Source organism: Chiloscyllium plagiosum, unplaced genomic scaffold (genome assembly GCF_037043375.1).
Source record: "Chiloscyllium plagiosum isolate Xiang-an unplaced genomic scaffold, Cpla_swu_hap1 HiC_scaffold_49, whole genome shotgun sequence".
In the NCBI taxonomy this organism is placed as follows: Eukaryota; Metazoa; Chordata; class Chondrichthyes; order Orectolobiformes; family Hemiscylliidae; genus Chiloscyllium; species Chiloscyllium plagiosum.
Window position 1 is genome coordinate 17,868,952 of NW_028270187.1, and position 22,505 is coordinate 17,891,456.

At 44.9% G+C, this 22,505-nt stretch overlaps 1 long non-coding RNA gene across 1 annotated transcript in view; it reads left to right on the plus strand.

Moving 5' to 3' along the window:
- The first annotated feature begins 5,316 nt into the window (after positions 1-5,316).
- The window catches only part of LOC148135635 (uncharacterized), a 49,154-nt gene continuing 31,965 nt past the window's right edge, over positions 5,317-22,505 (plus strand). Inside the window, exon 1 of the long non-coding RNA XR_015755197.1 lies at positions 5,317-5,485. This is a non-coding gene — a long non-coding RNA (uncharacterized LOC148135635). The remainder of the gene's footprint in view (positions 5,486-22,505) is intronic.

Below are 22,505 nucleotides of genomic sequence, written 5' to 3' on the forward strand. Positions count from 1 at the left end.
TGTCCAGCTCTTACCCAACTATCTGTTTAAACGTTACCCTCCCCTACAACTTCCTCCTGTTTGTGCTATGCTCCCTTACCTGTGAAACTGTCTCTGACCAAAATTGCTATCCCAATCTCTGAAACAAAATCCAGATTCTACAACCTGCATAACCCCTAGAACCTAAGCCTTCCCTACATCTATTAACATCTCCAGTCACGACTACCCAGCATATCTCTGTTTGTTCTTCCAGTCGATACAAACATCTTTATCTCTGTAATCTGCTCAGCTCCATAAAACACTCCCTGCGGTGATCCAGCCCTGTCCTACAATCATCCTTATCCCTGTAAGCTTCTCCATCCCTCCCAACATTCCCAACTCCATGAACTTCTGCAGGCCCTATAGCTGTCCACATTTCTGTAACCTCCTGTGGGTCTATGGTCCTTCTTCTCTGTGTAACCTTGTTCAGACCCCATACTCTCCAGTTTCCTGAATCCTCTTCCTGCATTGCAACCAAAACAACATGTTTATGTAATATCCACCAGTGCTTAAACCCTCCGCAACTCAGTAACAACTCGCAGTCCTAACAAAACAACTAAACTGTGAAACCTTTCATTTCACTACAATCCTCCCTCCCTCCCTCCTCAAATGCCTTCGTCACCATGAAACCTCACAATTACTGAAGCCACCTTTTGGCTCTGCAACCCTCCTAATGTCTACAAAATCCTCCTGTCCTGATATCCCTCTCTATCTCTGTAATCCCCACCACCCTCCAGTGCCCTTCTGGGGAACATGGCAGAGGAGGGAAGATTTGCAGAGTCCGGGCCATGTTACGGAGGTAGAATTCTGTGAATTACAGATTTGGTCGAATGTCTGTGGTGTGCAGAGTATTGGCGAGGGTTCTAAAGACAGGGTGTATGACTATTTGGGAAACCATAGTTACATTAGAGACAGTCAGCACGGGTTTGTGAGGGGTCAGGTCATGCCTCACAAACCTTATTGCATTCTTTGAGGATATGACAGAATACGTTGATGGCTCATTCAGAAATGAAGGATGATTTTGGTTACAGGGGAATCTGTCTGTCTGGATACAGGATTGGATACCCCAGAGTAGACAGAGGGTGGCAGCAGATGGAGAGTATTGAGCCTGGAGCTCAGTGACCAGTGGTTTTCTGTAACAGTCGGCTCTGGGACTCTGCTCTTTGTGATTTATTTTAAAAATAATGTGCATGTGGATGTTGGAGAGTGGGTTTGTAAGTTTGCCAATCACATGAAGGTTGGTGGCGTGGTGGGGAATGTGGAGGGCTGTTGTAGGTTGCAATGGAACATTGACAGGACGCAGAGCTGGCAGGACGTGACAGATGGAGTTCAATCTGGAAAAGTGTGAAGTGATTCATTCTGGAAGGTCGAATTTGAATACAGAATACAGGCTGAAAGGCAGAATACTTGGCAGTGTAGAGAAACAGAGATCATGGGGTCCGTGTCCATAGATCCCTCAAAATCACCACACACGTTGATAGGGTTGTTAAAAAGGCATATGTTGTGTTGGCTTTCCTTAGCAAGGGGATCGATTTTAAGAGCCGCGATGTTTTACTGCATCTTTATAGCGTCCTGGTGAGACCACACTTGGAATATTGTGTTCAGTTCTCGTCCCATCTTTACAGGAAGGATGTGCAAGTTTTAGAGAGTGTACACAGGAGATTTACCATGATGCTGCCTGGAATGGAGAGCATTTCTTATGAAGAAAGGTTGAGGGAGCAAAGGCTTTTCTCATTGGAGTGACGAAGGGGGCGGGGCAACTTGGTAGAGGTGAACAAGATGATAAGAGGCACAGAGTGAGCGAATAGTCAGAGACTTTTCCTCCTATGGCATAAATGGCTATTACAAGGGGGTGTAATTTTAAGGTGAATGGAGGATGGATCAGAGGGTAGAGAATGGTAGGTGGTTGGAATGCACTGCCAATGGTGGTAGTAAAATTAGACACATCCGGGACATTTACTAGACTCTTGGACAGACACATGGATAATAGTAAAATGAAGGGAATGTAGGTTAGTTTGATCTTACAGTTGGAATAAAGGTTTGCATGAAATGTCCGAAGGGTTTTGAGCGGAACTGTTCTGTGTGGTAAACTGGGTAATAAGCTCAGATCAGTGCAAAAAGAATATGGCATTCAGGAGGAGCTCGTGAACTGGATACAAAAGTTGCTTGATGGTAGGAGCCAGAGGGTGGTGGAAGACATGTTTTTCTGACTGCAGGCATGTGAACAGCGGTGTAGTGGGTCCCCTGTTGTTTGCCATTTGGATAAATGGTTTGGATGGGAATATTGGTTTCCTGGTAAGTAAGGTTTTTGGGTGACACTGACATTGGTGGTAAAGTGGTTAGTGGAGAAAATTACATATGATACAACAGGATGAACAGTACTGCTGGGATAGTGGGCTGAAGAATAGCAGATGGAGTTTAATTAGATAAATGTGAAGTGTGCCATTTTGGTGAAACAAACCAGGGTGTTACTTGTACAGTTAATGTTCGGGCCCTGGGTAGTGTTGTCAGTCAGTGACCCAGTGACCCACGTACACAGTTCTTTGAAAGTGGTGTCACAGGTAGACAGGCTGGTGAAGCAGGTGTTTGGGATGGTTACCTTCATTGGGGAGAGCATTGAGAGTAAGAGTTGGGATGTCATGTTGTGGCTGTAAAAGACATTGGTGGGGCCACCATTAAAACATTGTTGATCAGTAGGAAGAACTCATCTAGTTCACTAACCTCCTTTCGGGAAGGACACCAAATATTCTAACCTGGTCTGGCCGACATGTGACTCCAGACCCACAGCAATATGGCTGACTCTGAGCTACCCTCTGGGTAATTACCAGTGTGGTCAAAAAATGTTAGTTCAGGCAGTAACACCCACATCCCATGAATAAATAAATAAAACTAAATATGTTCTTCCCTACCTCTGCAACCCCTCCAGCTGCAGCAATCCGTACTGGCTTTGTAACACCATTCAGACCCTGACCACTCTCTGTAACACTCTCACCACCTCCAGCACCTTCACCTCTCCCTGTTCCTAACGTGTCTATAAACCTTGACAATGATTCCCCTTCCCTCTGCCCTCCTCCTGGGAGCAGACCCATTCCAATACATTAACATTTACTCCTAAAGCACACTTTTCAGGATTTTAAGTACTTTTTGGTGATCTTCTCAGCCTTATAATCTAGCCTTTTGTCCTGAGTGAGGGATAAGTGGGAATTTCTTGCTGAGGTGTTTACTGTTTCAATGGAGTGTTCTTTTGTTGAGTGTTTTACACTGTTCCTTCAAATGGTTCCCACTTTTCATTTACAGACATATGTTTCAGTCTGTTTAGCCTGTTTACCTTGGTCAGTTCTCCTCTCAAACCCATGTAATTTGCATTTTTGTTTCTAGTTGTAGCTTGTCCTTTCTGTGATTCACTTTAAAACTTTATATTTCTTCAAAAACTGCACTTTATCACAATTTCCCAGAGGATCTCTCCAGGTGACATTACTCATTCACTAAGTTTCATCACACAACGGTCGCTCTGCGATAGTTATGTCCCTCGCCAGTTGCACAATGTGTTTTTCAAAGAAACACTGAAAAAAAAATTCTCCGAACTCCTCTTCCAATATCAATGTTGACCATGTGATTGTCCCAGATTATACAAATATTGAAGTTTTCCAAAATTGTCACCATGTGTTTGTCAAAACATTCCAATGAGTTCCTGTTTAATGCAGTGATAAGCAATGGAATGCTGTTCAGTGGTTAAAACTGTTCTGTTGCTTGTGTCCATGGCAAGTAGTAGCCAGAATTTACATTCAGACTGACTCTACTTCATGATCTGATGCCAAATGCTTTCTCTGTAATGCCTTTGTTACCCATCATTGTTAGCGTTGCCCATTTTGCCTGAGTTTCTGCAAGGTTGTGAACCATTGAATATTTATGTCCAACTTTTGTTCACCCTGTAACCACATCTCTCTGGTGTCTAAATTTCTTCTATCTCTGTGTCAGAAACCCATCTGTCTTATTGATGAGACTTCGTCCATTCAAAAAAAACCCATAATTTACTCTTTCCCACAATTTCCTGTCACAAACCTATTCCCTGATGTACAGTTTTAGTTAATCGCTGTCCCATTCTGTTCCTTCTTGCTTGTCTTCAGTCACATCCCCATGCTGTTCCGATGCTCCACCTTTTCTCTTTGGATTTGGAAAGCTCCTTTCACCTGGACCCTGTCCCTGCATCCTCTCTGTCAGTTTAAAGCCCTGTCCTTAAACCAACTGACATGATTGGCCAGGACACTGGTCCCAGCACAGTTCCAGTGGGACCATCCTAATGGATTAGTTTTTTTATAAATCAGGTAGGGGATGTGGGTGTCTCTGGCTGACCAGCCTTTCTTGCCCAGCCCTAGCTGCCCACGAGCTGAGTAGCTTGCTCGGCCATTTCAGAGGGCAATTGAAATGCAAACACTTTGCTGTGGGTATGTCATGAAGACCACGTGAGCATGATCAGATCTCGTTGTCGAAACGGCAAGTGGGCTCAGTGATTAGCACTCCTGCCTCACAGCACCAGGGTTCCAGGTTCGATTCCAGCCGCGGGTGACTGTGTGGAGTTTGCATATTCTCCCCGTGTTTGCGTGAATTGCTTCCGGATGCTCCGGTTTCCTCCCACAGTCCAAAGACGCGCAGGTCAGGCGAATTGGCCATGCTAATTTGCTCATCATGTTAGGTGTATTAGGCTGAGGGAGATGGGTCTGAGTGGGTTACTCTTCGGAGTGTTGGCATGGACTGATTGGGCCGAAAGGCCTGTTTCCACACTGTATGGAATCTAATCTAAGGGATTGGGATTTTTGTACATCAGCAATGGTTTCATATTTGTTTATGGATTGTTAATTGCTATTTTTAAAATTATTGGTTTTAAATTCCACCATATCTTATGATGGGATTCAAACCTGCCTCCCCTGAACATTAGTTGAGGTTTTGGATAAATGCCCTAACAATAATGTTACAAGGCCATCACTTCACCTGCTCACTGGTTGCTCATCCCTGACCACTGATACGTGAAGCTAAACCCATTCTTCTAACATGACTGTGTGATCCTGAAGTCTTCCAGAACTCTGGTGATATCACTCAGTCTCCTTCTGTGTGGTATCCCTCACTGTGTGGGTCTAATTGCTGCCTCCCGCTCTTGCAGTTACTCCAGTTCCTGAGCCAACAGAATTCTCCACTCTCAAGATACACAACAGCTAGGCCAGGGATGGAGTTTGGAATTTTCCAGATCTCTGTGGGGCTTATTTCCATTCTCCATGTGTAACTCTCGCTGCATCAGTCTAATTTCCAATTCTGTCTATCTCTCTGTCTCCTCTAGGTACTCAGGAAGTTCTTGACCGAATAGATTTCCCAACTGCCGGACGTCTCATCCAACACCCCATTGAAGATGGTTGGTCAGCCAGAGAGACAAAGGGAAGGGGGTTCTTGAGCCTTCAATAAATCCTGCAGTGTGGTAAGATCACGCACAGTGCACAGAGCAGGGAGCAATGAGTGGGCTCCAAGAATCGGCTAACAAGACATGATATAGATACAGTGCTGGAGGGGAGCACTGTATAGGCACACCCCAGACTCAATCACCACATCTACTTTAACTATGTTGCACTGCGACAGCATCGAGAGTTCAGAGTTATCAATCCAGGCCTGCGCTGTCTTCGTGACCATCAGGACAACAGAGGTTAAAGCAGGCCTCCGACGAGAGCTTGGGAATGCTGCCTGGGATCTTTCTGTTCTGTGTTCTCTCTCCAACACTGTACAAAGACTCACTACTCTGCAACACTGTACCTATGGCGTGGCTTGTGCACCAGTGTCTTCAGTCATCTTTAACTCCTATAACAGTAGTTGTCCCTGTAACCTACTCCATTCCCGATTAGTCCCTCCACATATTTGAGATGTACTGCACTCCAGATTACCATCCCTATCGCTGTAAATTGCTTCAGTGTCTACACCATGCCTTATTTCGGTACTGTAATCCTCTTTAACTGGATACAGAGTGATACAGCATGGAAACAGAACCTGTGGTCCAACTCCTCAATGCTGCCCATGTTACCTAAACTGAACGAGTCTCATTTGCCTGCGTTTGGCCCTTAGCTCTTCAAACCTTCTCGTCTCAATATACCTGCCCAAATGTCTTTTCCGTGTTGTAATTGTTCTTGTTTCTCCCATGTGCCTGAGGCAGTCTGTTCCATCTATGCACCATCCTGTGGAGATAATGTTCCCCCTCAGCTCCCTCTTTAAATCCTTGGTCTCTCACCTCCCGTTTATACCCTCTAGTTTTGGAATCACCTACCCTTGGATATTCACCATTCTTAGGCCCCGCATGGTTTTGTAAAACTTTATAAGGTCACCCCGTGGCCTCCTCTGCCCAAGGGAAATATTTAGGACAATGTTACAAATATACCTAATGTATGTAACAAAGTGTTGGCAAATGTGCCAAATGTCGCTTTCCCCACCCTGTCCACCTGGTATGCCACTTCCAAGGAACAATGTAACTGCACCTCTTGCTCTCTCTCTGTTGGACAATACTGCCCAGAGCCCTTCCATTAACTGTATTAGTCCTCCATGGTTTGTCTTAACAAAATCCAACGGCTGAATTAAACTCCATCTTTCATTCCTTGGTCCACTGGCCCAGTTGGTCACGATCCCCTTTGATAACCGTATTTACTGCCCACTACACCATTCATTTGATCATCAACAAACGTTCGCACAGTCACTCCTATATTTTGAACCAAATCGTTTATGTAGATGATGCACATCAGTGGGCCCAGCCCTGATCCTTTCTTCAATAATGGAGTAAAACCATATTCTTGTCATAGAGCCATGCAGCATGGAAACTGACCCTTCAGTTGATACCCACTATAATCTAAAACTAAACACTTCCCAGCTGTCTGAAGATGGTCCATATCACTCCAACCCTTCCCTCTTCACCTGTTTATCCAAATATCTTTTAAATGTTGTAATTGTACCCACATCAACCCCTTTCTCAGGAAGTTCATTCCACACTCAAACCACCCTCTGTGTAATAAATTGCCCCGTATCTTTTTTTGAACATCTCTCTCCTCTAACCTTAAAAATGTGACCCCGCCTCTTGAGACTCCCCCATCCTGGGGAAAAGGCAACTACCATGAAATCGACCTATATATCTCATTTTTTTTCATAAATCTTTATAGCATCATGTCTCAACCTCCAGGCTCCAGTGAAAAAAGACTCAGCCGACCCAGCCATTTTTCAGAACTCAAGCTTTCCATACCCAGCAATATCCTGGTAAATCTCTTCTGAATGCCCTGCAGCTTAATAATATCCTCCCTGTTAACTGGGTGACCAGAACTGGACAGAGTATTGCAGAACAGGCCTCACAAATGTCTCTTTCCTCATTCCTGAAGAAGGGCTTATGCCCGAAACGTCGATTCTCCTGTTCCCTGGATGCTGCCTGACCTGCTGCGCTGTTCCAGCAACACATTTTCAGCTCTGATCTCCAGCATCTGCAGACCTCACTTTCTCCTCACAAATGTCTGCGCAATCTCAACATGACGTCCCAAATCCTCCACTCAATGGACTGAGCAATAGTCAGGCATGCCAAGCACTGTCTTATCCATCCTGTGATTGCCAGCTTCAAGATTTATGTAGCTGAACCCAGAGGTCCCTCTGCTCTAAAAGACTAACCAAAGCCTTAACATTAATTGTATAAGCTCTACCCTTGTTTGTTTTACAAAATGCATTATCTCGTATTTATTCAGATTGAATTCCATCTCCACTTTTTCAGCCCATTCACTCACTTCATCAAGATCCCTTTGTAATCTCAGAAAACCTCCTTCACTGTCCATGATGCTACCCTCCAGCCTGCCAGCCCATCACACATGGCTGTCAGTAGTACACATACCTTTGCTAGGGGCTCCACAATTTCTTCCCTAACATCCCACAGTGTCCTGTGATACACTTAATCAGGTTCTGGGACTTGCCATAGCTTCGAGTTTTAAAACCTCCATCACCACCTCTTCTATAACATGCACTCTTTTCAAGTCATAGAGATATACAGCATAGAAACAGACCCTTCGGTCCTCAACTCGTCCAGGCTTACCAGAAGATCTAAATAAATCCCATTCCCTTTTCCAGCATTTGGCCCATATACGTCTACACCATAACTATTCAGATGCCCATCCAGACACCTTTTTAATGTTGTAATTGTATCAGTCTCCATTACTTTCTCTCTCAGCTCATTCCATACACACATCACCATGTGTGTAAAGAAGCTGTCCCTTCAGTCCCTCTGTAAACCATTCACCTCTAACCTTAAACCTATGCCCTCTAGTTTTGGACTCCCCAACTTCTGGGAAAAGACCTTGAATGCTTACCCTATCCATACCGCTCATGTTCATATAAACCTCAGTAAGGTCATCCCTCAGTCTCCGATTCTCCAGTGACAGTTACCCCAGCTTATTCACCAACAACCCGGGCAATATCTTGTTAATCTTTTCTGAGCCCTTTCAAGTTTCACAACATCCTTCCTGTAGCAGAGAGACTGGAATTGCAGAGAACTCCAATTGTGGTCTAATGTATTACTCTTGTTCCCTGAGTTCCCCAGTCTTTCTCCACAGTAAGTTCTGGAGTGAAAAAATTGTTTTGGATCTTAGGAAATATCCTGCAGTTCCACAGATCGATGGCCTCATTGATCTTTAATGGACACTATTTGTCCTGAGTTACTTGTGCACTCTTAATATACTGATACAATCACTTTTGGATTCCCCTTTCCTTCTCTGCTGAGGCTATTTCATTTAGCCTTTCTCCATTCCTGTTTTCTACTCAAAGTGTATTCCTACAGCCCCTGTATACCCTCAGGGATTCCCTTGATGCAGCTGACTATACCTGACATGTGCTCCCTTTTCCTTGACCAGACCCTCAATAGACAGCCAGTGTTTCCGAATGTTGTCAGCACTGACCTGCACACAAACAGGAACATGCTGGTGGTGATCGATCAGTTTATCTCACTTTTAAAATATTCTCACTTGCCAAACTACCCTTTTCCTGTAAATAATTCCCTTCCCCAATCACATTTTGAAAGTTCCTGGCTAATACGATCAAGATTGGTCAGGCCCCATTTTATAACTTGAACCTGTGGACCAGGCCTGTCCTTTTCCAAAGCTATTTTCAAACTACTAGAACTGTGGTCACTTTGGCAAAATGCTTTCCCACTAACACCTCAGTCCCTTTCCCTACCTTAATTCCCAAGTGGAGGTCAGGTTTTGCCCCTTTCTCTTTTCAGGCCATTTACATATTGATTGGGAGTTTTCTGGAATAAAATTACCAATTTTCTCCCTTACAAACCCTGAACACTGGCAGTCCCAGTCTAGGTTTGGAAAGTTCAAAGTCCGTACCATAACAGCCCTATTATTATGGTTGATATTTAAGATGTCCCGACATATTTGTTCCTCAGTCTGCCACAGATTATTCGGGGTCAGCAGTTGATCGTATCAAGATGATGACCCATTCTTATTTCTCAGTTCCACTAACGTAGCTTCACTGGGTGATCCCACAGGAATATCCTCTCTAAGTACTGCTGGGATGATTCATGCAATGAAACCCCACCACCACACGTCCTCTCTTGCCTCCCCTTCCTGTAGCATCTCTACCTTGAAACAATGAGCTGCCAGTCCTGCCCCTCCCTCAGCTGTGTTTCTGTAATAACTATAATATCCCAGTCCCATGTTCCAATCCATGCCTTTAGTTCATCTTCCTTAGCTGTCAGGCCCCTTGCATTGAAATAAATGCAGTTTAATCATCAGTTTTCCTCCATTCCTTGCTATGTTCTTGCCTGCCTTGTCTGCTGAAATTGCTGTCTTTAACTCATGTACCAGCCACAATCTTCTTTCTGGCCTATGTTTATTTAAGGTCCAACACCCTGCCAGACTAGGTTATATCCTCTCAAGCATCTCTCGCAATTCACCCCACCAGGATATGGGTCCCTCTCCCGCTCTCAGTTGAGGTGCCTTTCCCACCCTGTCTTCCTGTGCTGACACCTTCAGGGATCTATGGACTTGTCCACCAAGGTCCCTGTATTCCTCAGTACTCCGCAAGGTCCTACCATTCATTATGTCTGTCTTTCGCTTATCGTACCTCCCACAGAGTGTTACCTCACTTCGATCAGACCTAAACTTTGCTTAGATTATCATCCAATCGACATCAGACTGTAGCCTGAGACCATCCCCCTCACTGTGAACAACACCCTCACCTTTCATGTCATCCGCAAACCGACTAATGATACCTTCTGCTTTCACATCCGAGTTATTAATGTTCAATGGTTCCTGCACAGATCTCTGTGGTACACCCGCTGGTGAAAGTATTCTATCCACCAATTTTACATCCAATTTGCCAACTTGCCTTGTCATCCAGTCCTTTTGGACCAGCCTTCCATGTTGGATCTTGTTTAAGGACTTAGTCAAGCCCATGTAAACCACATCATCTGCACTGCCTTCATAAATATACTTAAGCACCATTTCAAAAAAAACTGAACTGAATTCCTCAGACAGTATCTCCCTCTGCCAAATCCGTGATGACTAAACCGAGTTGATCCTTACCTTTAAGTGTCGGTTTATCCTCACAATTGTTTCCAATAATTTCCCTCCCCCTGCTGTCAGACTATCTACTCTGTAATTACCTGGCCTATCCCTGCTGCCCTTCTTGAACAAAGAAACCACATTAGCGATCCTCCAGTCATTCAGCATTTCACCTGTGGCCAGCAAAGTATTAAATATATCCACCAGGGCCCCAGCAATCTCTGGGTAATTAGCATGGGGTCAAAGAATGCTGGTCTAGGCAGTGACACCCACATCCCATGAATGAATCAATAAAAATACATATGTCTCTCCCTACCTCTGCAAACCCCTCCAACTGCAGCAATTCATACTGGCTTTGTAACACCATTCAGGCCCTGGCCCCTCTCTGTAACACTCTCACCACCTCCAGCACCTTCACGTCTCCATGTTCGTATTGTGTCAATAAACCTTGACAACGATTTCCCTTCCCGTTGCCCTCCTCCTGCTAGCAGACCCATTGCAATCCCTTTAAAACTTACTCTAAAACTCTCTCTTACTTCAGGATTTTAAGTACTTTGTGGTGATCTTCTCAGGTGATGAAAATGTGTTGCTGGAAAAGCGCAGCAGGTCAGGCAGCATCTAGGGAACAGGAGAATCGACGTTTCGGGCATTAGCCCTACTTCAGGAAGCCCGGTGATCTTCTCAGCCTAATAATCTAATATGATCCATTTTGTCCTGAGTGAGGGACCGGTGGGGATTTCTTGCTGAGTTTTTGTCTGTTTCAGTGGAATGTCCTTTTGTTGAGTATTTTACACAGCTCCTTCAAATGTTTTCCACTGTTCATTTACAGGCACATATTTCAGTCTGTTCAACCTGTTTACCTTGGTCAGTTCTCCATCAAGCTCATGTAATTGGCTATTTTTGTTTCTAGTTGTAGCTTGTCCTTTCTGTGTTTCACTTTAAAACTTTATAGTTCTTTAAACTGAACTTTATCACAATTTCCCAGAGGATCTCTCCAGGTGACATTACTCATTCACTAAGTTTTATCACACAACAGTCGCTCTGAGACAGTTACGTCCCTCGCCAGTTGCACAATGTGTTATTCTAAGAAACACTGAAAAAAATTTTCTGAACTCCTCTTCCAATATCACAGTTGTCAGTGTGATTGTCCCAGACTTTGTGAATATTGACGTTTCACTAAATGTTCACCATGCCTTTATTAAAAATTCCAATGAATTCCTATTTATTGCAGTGATGAGCCATGAAATGCTGTTCGGTGCATAAAACTGTTCTGCTGCTTGTGTCTTTGGCAAGTAGTAGCCAGAATTTACATTCAGACTGACTCTACTCCATGATCTGATGCCAAATGGTTTCTCTGTAATGCCTTTCTTACCCATCATTGTTAGCGTTGCCCATTTTGCCTGAGTTTGCACAAGGTTGTGAACCATTGAATATTTATGTTCCACCTTTTGTTCGCCCTGTAACCACATCTCCCTGGTGTCTAAATCCCTTTTATCTCTGTGTCACAAATCCATCTACCTTGTTGCAGAGACTTTGTCCATTAATAAAAAAAGATAATTTATTCGTTCCCACAATTTCCTGTCACAAATGGATTTGCTGATCTACAGTTTTAGTTAAACTTTGTCCCATCCTGTTCCTTTCTGTTGTCTTCGGTCACATTCCCCGTGCTGCTCTGATGCTTCACGTTTTCTCTTTGGATTTGGAAAGCTCCTTTCACCTGAAGCCTGTCCCTGCATCCTCTCTGTCAGTTTAAAGCCCTGTCCATAAATCTACCAACGTGATTGGCCAGACATTGTTCCACTGGAACTGTGCTGGGACCAATCTGAATGGATTTTTTTAAAAATCAGGTATGGGATGTGGGTGTCTCTGGCTGACCAGCCTTTATTGCCCATCCCTTGCTGCCCTTGAGCTAAGCAGCTGGCTCGCTCATTTCACAGGGTAATTGAGAGGCAAACACTTTGCTGTGGGTATGTCGTGCAGACCACATGAGAGTGAACTGTTGTCTTTCTCTGAAGGTCAAGTGTTTGGATTTTTATCAATACTTATTTATGGATTGTTAATTCCAATTTTTAAAACATATATTCATTTAAAATTCCACATGGTTAGAAGTTAGAAAGAAGAAGGGGGTGGTCACTTTGTTGGGACTGTATTGTAGACTGTTGTAGACCCAACAGATACCAGAGGAGCAGATGTGTAGAGAGATTGCAGATAACTATAGGAATAATAGAGGAGTGCAGGCTGGAGATTTTAATATTCCCTGTACTGACTGGGCCACCTAGAGAATAAGAAGACCTGGATGGAGGGCAATTTTTCAAATGTGTCCAAGGAATGTTCCTAAATAAATATGCAGAGGGCCCTACTCTACTCAGGCAGGTGCAACACTGGACCTCCCCTCAGAAAACGAGGTCGGGCAAGTGAGTGAAGTGTCATTCAGAGAGCACTTTGGGTCCAGTGCCCATAACTGTCTTCGTTTTAATATACTTATGGAAAAAGATCAGCAGGTCCACAAATTGAAGAGGAAAACTGAAACAGGGCCAGGTTTGGGGCCATTCTGCAGGACCTGGCTAGCGTCAATGCCGTGAATTTAAAATTGCACAACGCCCAGTTATAATCCAACTCGCTTTGGAAGCGCTGGTCATCACTGTAAAGATGAAAGGCTTAAACTAAATTTGTTTGATATTATATTCCATGACATGCCATCCTGTACCTTAGGATTGTGCTCCACAACCACCTGATGAAGAAGCAGTGCTCTGACAGCTAGTGCTTTCAAATAAACCGGTTGGACTGGAACTGAGTGTCGGGTGATTTTTAACTTTGTCCACCCCCAATCCGACACCGGCACCTCCACATTATGATTCCAATCGATCGGGTGAGTCTGTTTGAAGGAAAAGGAACAACTGGCAAATGGGAGACTTTTCAAAGTGTGATCTCAAGAATCCAGGGCCAGTATGCTCCATTGGGATAAAGGGAAACGCTGGCAGGGTTAGGGATCGTTGGCTGATGTGGGATAATAAGGCTCTGGTCTTGAAATGAAGACTGCATGCATTGGGTTTAAGATTTCCGTATCTACATAAACTCTTCTATTCTTAAAGACATGCTCAATCTGTGGAGACCCTACAATCTTCTCAGTCCCTGTAATACTCCCAATCTGCAGAAGTCATTCCAATGCCTGTGACTCTTCCAATCCAGTTCCTACAAGACCCTCTGTCTGTGATATATTTTCATTGCCAGCACCCACCCTGTCAATGTAAGCTCCTCCAGTGTCTCCATCCATCTACTCATTCCCATAATCTTCTCCAGCTCTTACATGTGTAAACATCACCCTTCCCCACAACCCTTCCCACTTTGACCAAACTGGAGGAGGTTACTAATGCTCCCTAATCTGTGAAACTGTCTCCAACCAAAATTGCTGTCTTTATCACATGGAAAATCTGTATGATTCCACACCCTCCATATCTAAATAACCTGCAGAACCTCAGCCTTCCTGTATCTATAAACATCTTCAGTCACGACTACCCTCCATATGTCTGTTTGGTTTTCCAATCAGTACAACCCACTTTATCTCTGTACTCAGCTCCATTCACCTGAAACATTCCTGTCTGTGTAAAACACCCCAATCTACCAACATCCTTACCAAACTGATCCATCCCTCCCAACGTCCCTAGCTCCATGAAACCCCTGTAGGCCCTACAGCTTTCCACATTTCTGTAACCTCTTGTGACTCGATGCTCCTCCCTCCCTGTGAAACCACCACCAGTCCCCACAACCCTCTGTCTCTGTTACCTCTTACAACCTTAGCAACGCCTCCTCTTTGTGTCTCTTCATTCAGACCCCATCCTCTTCAGCTTTCCGAAACCTCTTCCTGCCTTCATAACCCTCGCTATTTAGAACATAGAATAGGACAGCCCAGTACAAGCCCTTCAGCCCTCGATATTGTGCTGACCTTTTATCCTACTCTTAAGACTAAACTAACCTACATACCCTATATTTTGCTATAATCGCTGTGCCTATGGAAGAGTTGCTTAGATGTCCATAATGTGTCTGAATCTACTACCACGGCTGGCAATCCATTCCACGCACCCACCACACTCTGTGTAAATAACGTACCTCTGATATCTAAGCTAAATCTTCCGCCAATTGCCTTAAAAATAATCCCCTTGTGCTAGCCATTTTGCCATGGGAAGTTGTCTCTGGTTATCCACGCGATCGATGCCTCTCATTGTCTTGTACACCTCTATCATGTCGCCATTCTTCCTTCTTCACTACGATCAGAAAAAGCCTAGCTTCCACAACCTAACTTCAATTGGCATGCCCTCCAGTGCAGACAGCATCTTGCTAAGTATCCTCTGCACTGTCTTTAAAGCTTCTACATCCTTCCTATAATGAGGTGAACAGAACTGTTCACAGTATTCCAAGTGTGGTGTAATTAGGGCTCTATAGATCCAGCTCTATAGACCTGGATCTCTTAAACTCAATCCCCCACTAACGAAAGCCAACGCACCATATGCCTTCTTAATACCCTCTCAACTTGGGGTGGTAACTTCAGGGACACAAGAACCCTCTGTTCGTGCACACTGCTAAGTATCCTGCCTTTAACCATGTAAACTTTTTTTTTCCTTCATAATCCTCCAATGTGAAACCATCCCTATCTTTGTAACTTCCTCCAGTCCCTGCAACACTCATAAACTGTGAAACCTCCTCAAGTCCCTATATTCCTAATACCTGCAAAATCCTCCAGTCCCAATATCCCTCCCTAACTCTGTAAATGCCCTTCTGGGGAACACTGCAGAGGAAGGAAGAGTTGTCGAGTCCGGGCCATGTTACAGAGGTAGGAAGGGCTGCAGAACCTGGAGGATGGTGCAAACATGGGAAGGGACGTGGGTCCTGTAGGAGTGTAGAGGGAGCGGGATTCATAGAGCCTGCAAGATGGAACCAAGAATGGATTACAGAAACTGGAGGATGTTATGATTTGAACCACAGATAATTTTCGATTGGACCATTCAGCCCCTCTTCGAATCATAGAGATGTACAGCATGGAAACAGACCCTTCGGTCCAACCCGTCCATGCCGACCAGATATTCCAACCCAATCTGGTCCCACCTACCAGCACCTGGCCCATATTCTTGCAAACCCTTCCTATTCATATACCCATCAGATGCCTTTGTTTCAGCCTCCACCACTCCTCTGACAGCTCATTCCATACACGTAGCACCCTCCGCGGGGGAAAAATGCTCCTTAAGTCTTTTTTATATCTTTCCCCTCTAAACGTAAACCTATGCCCTCCAGTTCTGGACTACCACAGCAAAGGATAAAGACTTTGTCTCTTTACCCTCTCCATGCCCCTCATGATTTTATAAACCACAATAAGGTCACCCCTCAGCCTCTGACACTCCAGGGAAAAACAGCCCCAGCGTATTCAGCCTCTCCCTCTAGCTCAACCCCTCCAATCCTGGCAACATCCTTGTAAATATATTCTGAACCTTTTCAAGTTTCACAACATCCTTCCGATAGGAAGGTCACCAAAATTGCACACAAATTCCAAAAGTGACCTAACCAATGTCCTGTACAGCCACAACATGACCTCCCAACTCCTGTACTCAATACTCTGACCAATAAAAGAAAGCATACCAAATGCATTCTTCACTATCCTACCTACCTGTGACTCTGCTTTCAAGGAGCTATGAACCTGCACTCCAATTTTTACTGTATTCAGCAACACTTTGTCAGACCTTACCATTACGTGTATAAGTCCTGCAAAGATTTGCTTTTGCAAAATACAGCACCTCGCATTTATCTGAATTAATCTCCATCTGCTACTTCTCAGGCCATTGGCTCATCTGGTCCAGATCCTGTTGTAATCGGAAGTAACCTTTTTTGCTGATGACTACACCTCCAATTTTGTTGCCAAATGGACACTTACAAACTATACCTCTCATGCTCACATCCAAATCATTCATGTAAACAATACAAAGTATTGGACCCAGCACTGATCCTTGTGGCATCCACTGTTCACAGGCCTCCAGTTTGAAAACCAACCCTCCACCACCACCCTCTGTCTTCTACCTTTGAGCCAGTTTTGTACTAATTGGCTAGTTCTCCCTATATTCCATGAGATCTAACCTTGCTAACCAGTCTCCCATGGGGAACCTTGTTGAACGCCTGACTGAAGTCCATATAGATCACATCCACCGCTCTGCCCTCATCAATCCTCTATGTTACTTCTTCAAAAATCTCAATCAAGTTTGTGAGACATGATTTCCCACTCACAAAGCAATGTTGACTGTCCCTAATCAGTCCTTGCCTTTCCAAATACATGTACATTCTGTCCCTTACGATTCCCTCCAGCAACTTGGGGGCGGCACGGTGGCACAGTGGTGGGGGCGTCACGGTGGCACAGTGGTGGGGGCGGCACGGTGGCACAGTGGTTAGCACTGCTGCCTCACAGCGCCAGAGACCCGGGTTCAATTCCCACCTCAGGCGACTGACTGTGTGGAGTTTGCACGTTCTCCCCGTGTCTGCGTGGGTTTTCTCCGGGTGCTCCGGTTTCCTCCCACAGTCCAAAGATGTGCAGGTTAGGTGAATTGGCCGTGCTAAATTGCCCCATAGTGTTAGGTAAGGGGTAAATGTAGGGGTATGGGTGGGTTGCGCTTCGGCGGGTCAGTGTGGACTTGTTGGGGCGAAGGGCCTGTTTCCACACTGTAATCTAATCTAATCTAAACTTGCCCACCGATGTCAGCCTTAACAGCCTATAGTTTCCTGGCTTTTCTTTACTGCCTTCCTTCAATAGTAGCAACACGATAGCCAACCTCCAGTCTTCTGGCTCTGATGTCCTTTTTCTAGAGATCTTTACCGGAACGGGTGAGCACAGCTTCAGATTGCCAGGATGGGAGATGTGAATTCAGATGTGAATCTATTTGCTCATTCTGTCTGTGTGCCTGACACTGACCTGATAGAAAGCACTGTCTGTACATTGTGGTAACCTCCAGATCTACATGACTGACCACAGCTCACTTAATCAAAGCCTTCATTTAGAATGTTCTTTATTTTAATATTTTTAAATGGCAGTTATGTGAAATGCAGGAATTGAGGAGTTGTGATTTTTAAAAGAATGAAACTTTTGTCATTGACCCTGACCCATGCAATGGGGATTCGTGGATTCTGTAGTTCCCTGCAGACAATCACTCAGAGGGTTGTATCACCAGGGAATCTGAGTGCAGATAATCTTTGCTTAGTTGAGTGTCAATTTACCATTTATGTCGGCTAGGACACAGTGTTTCTGGAGAATGTATAACTGTGTAAATACCTCACTGACAGGTTCAGGGGTGAGTGCACTGGGCCCTGAGCACCAGCAGCTGGGAAACCTCATGCTGTTTGTATGTTGCAAAATTGAGAATTGCAGATGCTGGAGATCATGGTCTCGATTAAGTGGTGCTGGAAAAGCACAGCAGGTCAGGCAGCATCTGAGGAGCGTGAAAATCGACGTTTTGCCCAATGTCAATTTTTCCGCTCCTCAGATGCTGCCTGACCTGCTGTGCTTTTCCAGCACCACTCTAATCTTGACTCTGTGGGGCTTGGCACAGACTGGGTGAGAGCAACTCCATAAATAAATGACAGGTATGGAGCTTGGGATCCTCCTGCTGTGTTTGACCTTGTGCCATATCGTCATCTCCCTCTCATGAGTGAGCGTGTCATGTTTCCCAGTCCTGACAGTGTCCACTCCCTGGAAACCCTTCCAGCTGTTGAACATCTCCCTTCTCTCTCACTGCCTCCAGTCCCTCCAACCTGGCCTTGGTCTTGTATCTCCTGCAGTTCCAAAAAGATCTTGCTCTTTGTTATCGCACTGCATTCCTTTGAGCTGTGTGGGAACAAACCTGAAGGAGATTTGGGCCATTGGAAGAAAAAGACAACTCCCCCTTCTCCACCTTTGTCAAACAGAGTCTGTTTGTTTGTCTCTCTCCCATAAGGGGAAGTGGGCATCCTTTCAGCATCCACCCTGTCCATTCCCCTGAGGATCTGTACATTTTAATGAGGACAACTGTCCTCCTGATGACCCGCAGTGGCACAGCACCGAAGTGACAGGTATATGTTCCTATAATGTTTACGACCACTTCCTTTTGCTCGACCCCTTCATCATTCTGAAACCTCCCCCAGTCTGGACAGTGTTCCAAACCAATCATTACTGAGAATGCTCCACCCTCCCAACCTCTTTAAACTCCTCACTCTGCGACAATCCTCCTTGTCTGCGTGAACCCCTCCAAGTTTCTACAGTCCATCCAACTTATTCCATCTCCTCCAGCCCTCACCATCTCCGTATGCTCCAGTCACTACATTTCTCCATGCCTCTGTAAACCCCTCCAGCCCCTCCAAATCTACCTATCTCTTCAAGGTCCAACAGTTCCAAAAAGCATCCCTCTACCTGGAACTTCCACCAGAGACCACTAGCCTCCAGATCTCTCTCATCCCCTGCACTTCTCTCTATCTCTGTTCCCAGCTTCAGTCCTGACAACCCTACTTCCATGTACAACATCATCAAGTCCATGCAATCCTCCCGAACTGTGGGACCTCCAAAAGACCTTACAATTCTATCTCGGTGTCTGACTGCCTGCAGTGATTTGAAACTTCCCCAATTAGCGTCAGAGAATCATAGAGGTGTACAGCATGGAAACAAACCCTTCGGTTCAACACGTCCATGCCAGTCCAGTCGCACCAACCAGCACGCGACCCATATCCCTCCAAACACCTCCTATTCATGTACCCTTCCAGATACCTTTTAAATGTTGAATTGTGCTAGTCTCCACCACTTCCTCTGGCAGCTCATCCAAACATGTACCACCCTCTGTGTGAAAACGTTGCCCCTTAGGTCTCTTTTATATCTTTCCCCTCTCACCCTAAACCTATGCCTTCTAGTTCTGGACTCCCCAAATTCAGTGAAAAGACTTTGCTTATTTATCCTATCCATGCCCCTCATAATTTTGTAAACCTCTATAAGGTCACCCTTCAGCCTCTGAAAATCCAGGGAAAACAGCCCCAGCCTGTTCAGCCTCTCCCTATAGCTCAAATCCTCCAACCCTGGCAACATCCTTGTAAATCTTTTCTGAACCCTTTCAAGTTTCATAACATCCTTCCGATAGGAAGGAGACCAGAATTACACACGGTATTCCAAAGTTGGCCTAACCAATGTCCTGTACAGCCACAACATGACCTCCCAACTTCTGTGCTCAATACTCTGAATAATAAAGGAATGCATACCAAGTGCAGCCTTTGCTATCCTATCTACCTGTGACTCTACTTTCAAGGAGCTCTGTACTTCATTTGAAAAATTGGAGAGACAGATGGAGTGGCCTGAGGTCTTGTGGGTAAAGCTAGTTCAGTCTAAACTGTTAGGCAGAGCCAGTGAGGTATTTGCAGTGCTGTTTCATGAGTGGTCAGGAGATTATGCGCATGTCAAACAGGCTATTTTAAGTGCTTGTGGCTGAGTACCAGAAGAACTATTAGTGCCATTACAAAAGAGAAAGTGCTAGAAAAGCTAAAAGGTCTTAAAATTGATAAATCTCCTGGCCCCGATGGGCTACATCCTAGAGTTCTGAGGGAAGTGGCTGAGGAAATAGCGGAGGCGTTGGTTGAGATCTTTCAAAAGTCACTGGAGTCAGGGAAAGTCCCAGATGATTGGAAGATCGCTGTTGTAACCCCGTTGTTCAAGAAAGGATCAAGACAAAAGATGAAAAATTATAGGCCAATTAGCCTAACCTCGGTTGTTGGTAAAATTCTAGAATCCATCATTAAGAATGAGGTTTTTAAATTCTTGGAAGAGCAAGGTCTGATTAGAACAAGTCAACATGGATTTAGTAAGGGGAGGTCGTGCCTGACAAACCTGTTGGAGTTCTTTGAAGAGGTGACAAGTAGGTTAGACCACGGAAACCCAGTGGATGTGGTCTATCTAGACTTCCAAAAGGCCTTTGATAAGGTGCCAAACAGGAGGCTGCTGAGTAAGGTGAGGGTCTATGGTGTTCGAGGTGAGCCACTGGTATGGATTGAGGATTGGCTGTCTGACAGAAGGCAGAGAGTTGGGATAAAAAGTTCTTTTTCGGAATGGCAGCCAGTGTTGGGGCCACAGCTGTTCACACTATATATTAATGATCTGGATAAAGAGACTATGGACATTCTAGCAAAGTTTGCCGATGATACAAAGTTAGGTGGACAGGCAGGTAGTACTGAGGAAGTGGGGAGGCTGCAGAAGGATCTATACAGTTTGGGAGAGTGGTCCAGGAAATGGCTGATGGAATTCAATGTGAGCAAATACGAGGTCTTGCACTTTGGAAAAAAGAATACAAGCATGGACTACTTTCTAAACGGTAAGAAAATTCATAAAGCCAAAGTACAAAGGGATCTAGGAGTGCTAGTCGAGGATTCTCTAAAGGTAAACATGTAGGTTGAGTCCGTGATTAAGAAAGCGAATGCAATGTTGTCATTTATCTCAAGAGGGTTGGAATATAAAAGCACCGATGTGCTACTTATAAAGCTCTGCTTGGGTCCCATTTGGAGTACTGTGTCCAGTTTTGGTCCCCACACCTCAGGAAGGACATTCTGGCACTGGAGCGTGTCCAGAGGAGATTCACACGGATGATCCCTGGAATGGTAGGTCTAACATATGAGGAACGGCTGAGGATCCTGGGATTGTATTCATTGGAGTTTAGAAGATTAAGGGGAGATCGAATAGAAACTTACAAGATAATACATGGCTTGGAAAGGGTGGACGCTAGGAAATTGTTTCCGTTAGTCGAGGAGACTAGGACCCGTGGACACAGCCTTAGAATTAGAGGAGGTAAATTCAGAACAGAAACGTGGAGATATTTCTTCAGCCAGAGAGTGGTGGGCCTGGGGAATTCATTGCCGCAGAGTGCAGTGGAGGCTGGGACGCGAAATGTCTTCAAGGCAGAAATTGATGAATTCTTGATGTCACAAGGAATTAAGGGCTACGGGGAGAATGCGGGCAAGTGGAGTTGAAATGCCCATCAGCCATGATTGAATTCGGAGTGGACTCGATGGGCCGAATGGCCTTACTTCCACGCCTGGGTCTTATGGTCTTAGTGTATCGACAGCGGTTAAAAACATAAAGAAGGAACCAGGACAGACTTATGTAGAGTTCTAAAGCATTAAACATAGTAATCTTTCTGCAACATCTCCAGTCTCCATGCCCCTCCCCATCATGTTGAGCTGCTCCAACCCCCACAAGCTTTCCTGCCTGTGTACACGATCAAGTTGATACAACTCTTCAGATTTCTGTCGTGTCCTGCAGACCCGTTTTTTGTGAATTCTGCCGATCACTAATACTCTCCCCATCTGTGTAAATGTTTCCAGCCATTACAATTCACTTTACTGTGCAGCCCCCACCAGACCTGACAGCCATCACTATCTGTCAAAGCTACTTCTGGTCCATATCCTCCGAATTGTTGAAACCTGCTCTCACCATTATTTCCTAACGATGTTGTCTCTAAAGCCATCCCTATCAGGTTAATCTCCTCCACTGCATACAACACTCCCAGTCTGTGTAATCTCTTCAATTCCTTCAGTTCCTATATATCTATGTATAGGTGTGACTGCTTTGTAGCCATTGTATCCTTGTTTATATCTGCAAAAGGCTCTGCTCACTGTAACACATCCTATGTTCATAAGTGAATCTGGTCTCTCACAAGCCTCTCCATGACTCTCTCCTCCAGTCTCTACAAGCTTCCCTATCCCTGTCGCATCTTGCAGCATGCACACCTCTCACTCTGTCTGACACTCCTTCCAGAACATAAAATCATCTCTCCTTCTACCTTTATCCATTCGACAACTTCCTCCCTCTCCCTGCAACATTCCCCAGTGTATATCATCGTCCATGTGGTTGCAACATTCTCCAGTCCATACCAGCCTCCCTTTCCCTGT